Below are 8,202 nucleotides of genomic sequence, written 5' to 3' on the forward strand. Positions count from 1 at the left end.
GGCTGCTGTTCACAGGCTTAGGTGGGTGTTGGCAGCAGGAATGTTAAAAAACAATTGCCAATATTTTTGAAGAAGTAATTCCTAATTTTTGAATTCTGTCATTTAGTAAAATGCTTCATTATAGTAATTTAAGTACTCCTGGCCAGAGAACATTAATATGAATGCATCTGTCTTATTCACTTGAATTACCTCTGCAATTCCTGTATGTTTTCACGTGCAGCTCTGGGGGTTTGCATGTGTAGCCAGCAGCATTCACAACTTAAGCATGCCTCTGTGAAAGTTTGGCTCATTTAGAGCTGCCTTCCACATGCTCCAAGTTATATTTTGGATTTTGACATATAAGACAAATAGCCAACAGACAAAGAGCATATTTATTTAAAAAAATTAAAATTCTTTTAATTGCTCAACCTACTCCTGTCTGAAAAATAAGTGCAAGCTATTACTGGCACCAGACAACTCCCAGTTTTCACTGGCCAGCAAAGCTGCATCTGCAAGTTCAATGAGATCAGTAAACAGTGTAGGTTAAGTAACTGATTACTAATATTTTCCTTGAGCTACAAAACTTTTAAATAAACAACAACAACTGTGATCACAGTAACCTTCCAGAGGTTAACAGCATGCAGGTGGTCAATTGGAATTAAATGCAATCCAGACGGCTGTGGCATTATAAACTGAACATCTCCGTTCAGTTTGCTTCAGGAATTGTGTCTTCTTTCTCAAAAGCCTCAATGATACAACACATAAATGTCAAAATGACAAAAATAAGGAAGTATGTAATAGACTAAGCATTTTAATGCCTTTTCTGGCTCACTTTTGCAGGCTGAACTGTCTGTGTTGACCACATTTGATGGCATCAGTACTTAGTATGGCTGTGTGCATGAGTTTTTAACAGCTGATATAAACAGAGATGGCCCATCAACCAACTGAGCTGTGCTGTGGGCTTGTTGTAAACCACTGGTATGATGCATTTTATACTTCATTTATGATGCCAATTCACTGGCCTTGAAAGACTGCTCGGAGTATTGGCAATCAGATGTTGAACTGGGAGCAGGTTCAAATCCAGCTAGTGACGGTATAAACACTGATAAGAATGGATTATTATCCATAAGAATGGGTCTCTGTAGACCTTTTTTTAAGCAGTCTCAGTCTATTCCTAAGCCAAGAGGAATAGCTAATACAATTATTGACCACTGAGAAACTTATTTGAAAGGTCCCTTAGAATAAGCACAGATTTGAGTTACAGGAGCTGAGAACCATCTTGTCCAGGACAAATGCTTTCTCCAACATCATCAACAGGGGCTGTGAAGGAAGTCTGATGATCCAGATACAGCATCACTGATAGGGACTCCTCTTAGAGGACTGAGCAGAAATTACCTGTGTGGTTCCCAAACACACTTAAACTGAGCACCTGAGAAATGTAACATAAGTTTGGCTCACAGTGGACATAGCATAGCAGAAAAGTTCCTACTGGAGGGGAAAATAAAAACAGAGAAGAAACCTTGAAAAGACCTTCATCCCACATCAAGCATTTGGTAAGTGCAAAGCAGTTGCTTTAACAACTTCTAGAAAAGTGCTTTTCAAAGCCAGAATTTCCTGCTTCCACACTGTCCTACCCCAGCAAACGAATGCCCCAAACCCACAGGCCCTGCAAAGAGCAAGGGACAGAAGTGTGAAACACAGAACCATGACCAGGTCCACATACACCAGCCAGCACTTGGACTCTATGGAAAAGAGCCAGCACTTCTGAAACTTGACACTGCTCAGAGATACACATTCAATTTGAGTGGGTGCCAGTAAATAAATAGAAATCTGTTGTCATGGTTTTTTGTAATACTGGCTCCTTAAAGCTAGTAACTCTCACCTCCTAGTGAAGCAACTTTCCTCTAGGTGCAGCTGTTTCTCAGGCTGCCATATCACCTCCCAATCTACTGCCCTGTACCTTAACCCAGGCTGGGAGTCACAGGCAGCTCCAATGTGCCTGTGTGCAGCAGGATGGTGCCACTGAGGTCAGGGCACATGTCCCCAGTCATCCTCCAGCAGCTGCTTCAAACCAGGCAGTGGAAATAGTGAAGTTACAGAGATCTTTAAAGTGCGTCATTGCATTGTCATTTGTGCAAGGTTGACATAGACTCACGGAATCTTTAAAAGTGGGAAAAGACCTCTCAAATCATCAAGTCCAACCATTAACCCAGCACCACCACCACGTTCACCATCAAACCATGTCATCAAGTGCCATATCCAGTCATTGTTTGAATATTTCCAGGGATGGCCACCACATCCCTGGGAAGCCTGGTACAGTGCTTTATAACTCTTTCCATGAGAATTTTTTTTCCTAATATTCAATCTCAACTTCCCCTGGCACAACTTGAGGCCATTTCCTCTCATCTTACCACTAATTATCTTGGAGAAAAGACTGACACCTGCCTACAACCCCCTTCCAGGGAGTTGTAGAGAGTGACAAGGTCTCCCCTGAGCCTCCTTTCTTCTAGGCTAAAGGCCCCCAGCTCCCTCAGCTGCTCCTCATCAGAGCTGTGCTCCAGACCTTTTCACAGCTTAGTTGCCCTCCTCTGGATGCTCTCCAGCACCTTTGTTCCTTTGTTGTGCTGCTTATGGAGGACACATTTCCTCTGCAGACACATCTACCTGTTCACAGCTGATGCCTCCTGCAGGGGCAGGTATCTGCTGGCCCTAGATCAGAGCTGCACACGTGCACCACACCTCGATGTTTCTCCCAGCCAGCCAAGCTGGGTGGCCAAACCTAAGCAGGGAGCAGTTGAGCTCCAGCTGCAGCCTTTCCATTACTGGTAGCACCAGTTGTTCCCTCTTCTTTCTGCTCAGCCAAAAATTTTTCAGAAAATTTATAGGAATTTCATAACCTCCATAAAATCTGGTTTAAATAAGCCAGTTCAGAAGTTATTAGGGAAAACAAACACTCTGGCAAGCTTTTAACACACTAACGAGGTCTTCAGCCTCAGCAAACACTTAGAAAGTTGAGTGAACAATTGAACACTGAATATTTTGAACCTCTTAAAATGCAGGTTAACCTGTGCTGCAATGAATGTCCAACATCATCCCTTTCTAAAAACAGTTCTGTTCAGCTTGCCATGTATTTGTTCTGTGTATACTTATATCAACTGGAAAAAAAAACACTGAACCAAGATGTTCCTCCAAAAACCTAGGAACACTTCTATTACTAAGAAATTCAAGGAATAAGGTTTTGCACCTCACCCAAAACAATGGAGCCTCAATTCCCTAATGACACAATGATTCTGTTACAAACAGAAACTTTGACTTCAGCTCCGAGGCAAGAACATGTAACAATGGACTGCATGATGCAGAGGAGAATTTTTCAGCCTCTTCAACTTCAACCAGCATTACCTGTGAGTGATACATTACAGAATTGAATGCCAGAAAAGTGGATTTTTAGAATAAAAAGTATAATGTTTCATAATTTGATTTAAATCAATTATACCATCTCTCACTGGAATGCTCATGAGCTTCAGAAATAAAATATATAAATGAAACCAGCTGCTCTGGATACTCTTTCCTTGGGATAGATTTCACTTGAACTCCACCAGCTTTCTTCTGCTGCAAGTCATTGTAATGCAGCATCAGAGTGGAGAGCTGTACAAGTTACTGCAAGGTAAATAGTTTCCATTAAAAAATGCAGAGGATTAAAATCCTTTCCTGCAATGGCTGGCTAAAATCTGAGGAATTATTAATTCCTCCGGGACTGACAGGGAAACCAAGGTAGTTACTGGCACCTCAGCAAGATCCATTAATTTATAGCTATTTACTATATCACATAATCTTTCTGATTTGTCTCAGTCTGGAGCCCCTCTGTGCCCAACAGCACGGAGGTCTGTAGTGATTAGAATGAAGAATAATTACAACTGGAGAAGCAAATGCAACCAAAGCTCCATGTTCTTTAATCTCCAAGTCTAATGCATGTGTAGATTTTGGCATCACTCTTAAAATGATTGTTTGTAACTAAATACTGTATCTCAGTGCTTAGATACCGTGATGACTGAGAGTTTCATAAATCAGAATAAATATATAAGGCAAAATCCTGGCTGTACTGAACTCGGTGGGAGCACTGCCAGCTACTTTAAGGGAGCCAGGGCTTCATGCAAAAGGTTTTCAGCAGCCCAAGCTGTCCAGTGTTTTGGTTGCAGTATTTTCAACTCCATTTGAAGGCCTCTTTTCCCATCCAGCATCTGCAGTAGCATGACACTGAGATAAAATTGCACACTCAATTCCCAGCCAAAGTACCAGGAGAATATCCTTTGTTAAAATAAGGGGCAATTCTAGCTTCAGTTGACAAATGCAAGGTACAAAATCCTCTGAATCTGTGTAGACTCTCCCAGTTTTTTTCTGTTCCTTATAGCAGACAGGCTCCTGCCCAGAGCAGAATGGAGCATCCTCACTAGATGTTCATTTTGAAGACATGCAGAAACAAAACAAAGGAACACTCCACCTCTCCCCATTTTTTTGATCTTTTCTTAAAGAAACAATCATCTTCTCATACAGATGCTTATGTATCTTCTCTTAGCATATTATCTGAGTGTCTTCAATTCTTCTGTAGTGCTACCCCAGTTCCCTTCAAAGTGAGTAAAGGTCTCATTCTACAGCCAGAGTACCCGAAGAGAGGCAAAAAAACAGCTTGTAGCTGAAAACAAGATTATTTTCATAGCTACTGTGTGCTTAACTTTCCCCAGCTCAAATAACTTAGAACACAAAAGCAGGTGTCATATGCAATAAGTGGTGATTTAGGACAGTGAAGTGAAATAATGATGTAAGCACTACACTATCAGTCTAACAAACTCCATTTACACTGATATATTTATAATACTTGCATTCCTAAGAAGTCAGTACCAGAAATGTGTTTGTATAGGATTAACAGTGTCAAATTAATGTGCATGACAAGACAGCAGCTTCTATAACAATAAAAACCAAAATAATTTTAAAATTACGTATGTCTGTAAGTCCAAATTTTCTTGTGAATGAAGAGAGAAAAGGAGGAGGAGACAGAAAAAGGCAGGATGAAATGGACTTTCTCATAATGAGGCAAAACAAGATTAAAAATGTGATACCCTTCCTTATCCTGAAAGATTGAAAATGCACATCCTGTTCCCAGAATGATTCAAAGTAATCACTAATAAACACAATTCTTTTGGACAGGAACAGGTTATTACTATAAATTCCAACTAGAGAATGATTTTTTTTATTTTTAAAGACCTAAAAAATGTTTGATGAATGGAAGGATAACTGTAAACAGCAGAAATTTTAACACAAGGAAAAAACTCACTTGTGAGAAGACTCATGTTCACAATCTTTGGCACATTCAGTTGATGTCCCACATGGCACAGTGACCTCAGGATCCCTCATCTCTTTACCACTATGAAAAAAAAAATCTTATAAAAAAGGGCTTAAGGTAAAGTGGGTCAAGGAAGCAGGTGTTGTGGCATATTTTAAGTAACAATTTCTCCAAAGAGAAATGGAAGCATGAGGTTTGACCCCTAACAACAACAACTACATCACATAGAGGGGATGGGAAGGTTTTAAGTTCGAACGATGACTCCCCTGAAATGGGCATGTGACCTGGTAACCCCAGTGAGACAAGGCAGAGCTGAGCTAAGGGGGAGACAGGGCTCCAAGAAACAAGCTGAAGGTTTTTGGAAACAAAGAGACCACTCAAACGGGTCCTGGAAACTACCTTAAACAAGGATCTACAAACTCTCTCTACAAACAACACTTTCAACAGCTGGGAGAAGTATCCCATCTAAAGCATACTTAAAAATATATGTCTGTGGATAGGTGGGAATGTCTCCCCCCAAAATTGCATTTTATTTCAAATTTCAGCACTGGACACTTTGCCTTTCACAGTATCTAAGTTGAATACCCTCCTGGCTTGATTGAGCTGTCTTTTAGAGGACATCCTTACCTTCAGTGATGGAGATGGTAATTCAAGGACCATATAGCAGTAGATGATGACCATTGAAAATATTGTATTTCCTTAAAAAACACAAGTAGAAGACTGGTGAATATGGTCAAGAACCAACTTGCAGAGAAATAACTACTAGCAAAACCACCACATGGATTTCATATCCTCTCAGTTTCCTTAACTGTAATATGAGATATTAAACTTCTATTTCTTCTGGTCTGAGGCATAATAGGAACTAAGCTTTCCCTCATTTTGCCAAAGGACCTGCAAGGCTGTTTACCTGGCTGTAAAAACAAGCCTACTCTCTCAGAAGACAGAGCAGTACAGAAATTAAATAAGATCAAGAGAGCATTCAGCATTACACTTAGAAATATACTGTAGATGTAACAGGAGAAGATTGGCCAGATTAGGCACAAATGAAGTAATGTTGATGAGACTGCTCTCTTGTATTACCAAAGAAAGGGCTAAAGCTAATGCTTAAAGTGACCTGGGACCTATGGGAAAGGCCATGAAAAAATAACACAGATTTAAGTATCCTGCATTTGCCCCTTCTTTTTTTTTTTTTTTTTTTTTAATTTATTTACTCTTTCTTTTTCTGAGCCTACAGTTTACAGAGAAGCAGATGGACTCCTCTGAACCCCACATTTCAATATTCACTAACCACCATGGAAAGCTGTGCGAAACATTCCTTGTGCCCTCAGGAAGCTGCTGAAATTTGGAAAGAGAAAAAGCACACAACTTTATTGAGGTCGGTGCAAGCCTAGAGACTTCCAAGTTGCATGTCTCTGTTAATCAAAGTGACTGTGCCAACATGATTAGGATACCCACAAAGCCAAGCCAATCAAGCAGCTAACTGAGGGAGACCACAGAGCAGATAGCAAATACCACTGGAGTTGTACATTGTCTCAAAAGATTATCACTGCAGTTGTTCAAACTCTTGTGACCAACAAGGGATTTCAGTGACTCATTGCTATTGTGTTTCTGCAGCTCAGCATTATGTCCCATGCATATTCTGGAGCTCCATAGCACCACATGTGTATAACAATGTGCCACTCTTAATAAAATATCTTTGTGGTAAAAGAAGTACCAAAAATATTTGCACAATAGCAGAATGCCAACCAAGCACTGAACTACATTAAACAACTCATTGGGTGCCATTCCAAAACAGCATCTGCCATGGCCCCAGGAAGCAGCTTTAAAAAAAAAAATATAATAAAATAAGAGATTTTTCTGAAAGATCACAACTTTTAACATACCAAGGAAACGTCAAGAACAAATTAACATATGACTCACCTCCCTGAGGTCTATCCCATGGTTTCATTATCAGTCAAGCAGAATCCATTGTTGCAAAAGCAGTTCAAAGTATCCATTCCATCCATGTGCCACACTGAATACACAGCAAGTCTTCATGTATATACAGCATTGTTAAAAAAAGGAGGATGGCAGCATAACATTAAACGGAAAACAAACAACCCCTCCCACACTGGAGTTGGAAAGGCCAGCAAAGCCCATACACGTCAGTAAGGGCTAGGAAAGTTGTTCATTTTTCTGACAGTCTTCAAACTTTCCCAAGAAAATGATGGCATGCAGCTGGGGCACACCAATCAGCTGCTCTGGCAAAGGTCACCGCAGGAAAGATCCCCTGCTAGTTCAACAGCAGTGGTTTCTTAAATAATCTTGGAACAACGAATAGCATACGAACGTGAATGCTTCTTCCTCCACAGGACTCAGGCAGGAAAACAGGGCCCACATAACTCCTGTTGTCTCCTGAAAGTACTGCTTCCAAGCAGAGCAGAGTGTCTCCTTCGGATCAGAGCAACCAAGCATGCTGAAATGAAAACAACAGACTTAACTGACAACCTGGAAAGGAATCATGGAGGAGTGAGTCCCCACCAAGAGACAGGGTTTGGGCTCCTGCCACAACTAAAGAGGCAGATGTGGCTTCTGACACTGACAAGCTCTGAGTGCCATATCAGATGAAGGTAGGAGATAACAGGGAAACCCTCGATACATCAATCATGTCATGGAGAGGTGTCAGGCACAGTAAGAATCTGGCTGAGTTAGGATAAAAAAAAAGAACCATGATATTAGGCTTTTACTTGGATAACTAGGGGAAGGGAGGAGGACTGTATTTATTAATTAAAGTCCTGATTTAAAAAATGCATGTGCATAGGGTGCTGGAATGGTAGACTTTGGCCACTGAAGAGTGGATGAGCAGTGGGGGGAGCCCTGCAGAGAGACAAGTTTCTAGGGATGCT

The 8,202-nt window shown here is 40.8% G+C and overlaps 1 long non-coding RNA gene across 1 annotated transcript; it reads right to left on the reverse strand.

Annotated features, from left to right (window-relative positions):
* Positions 1-3,231: 3,231 nt before the first annotated feature.
* On the reverse strand, positions 3,232-7,987 carry LOC137469997 (uncharacterized). The gene is made up of 3 exons (XR_010996861.1): positions 7,238-7,987; positions 5,309-5,398; positions 3,232-3,378 (listed from the first exon to the last, which is right to left on the reverse strand). It is a non-coding gene; the product is annotated as an uncharacterized lncRNA (long non-coding RNA).
* Positions 7,988-8,202: the final 215 nt, after the last annotated feature.

The sequence above is a fragment of the Anomalospiza imberbis genome, chromosome 3 (genome assembly GCF_031753505.1).
Source record: "Anomalospiza imberbis isolate Cuckoo-Finch-1a 21T00152 chromosome 3, ASM3175350v1, whole genome shotgun sequence".
NCBI classification, from domain to species: domain Eukaryota; kingdom Metazoa; phylum Chordata; class Aves; order Passeriformes; family Viduidae; genus Anomalospiza; species Anomalospiza imberbis.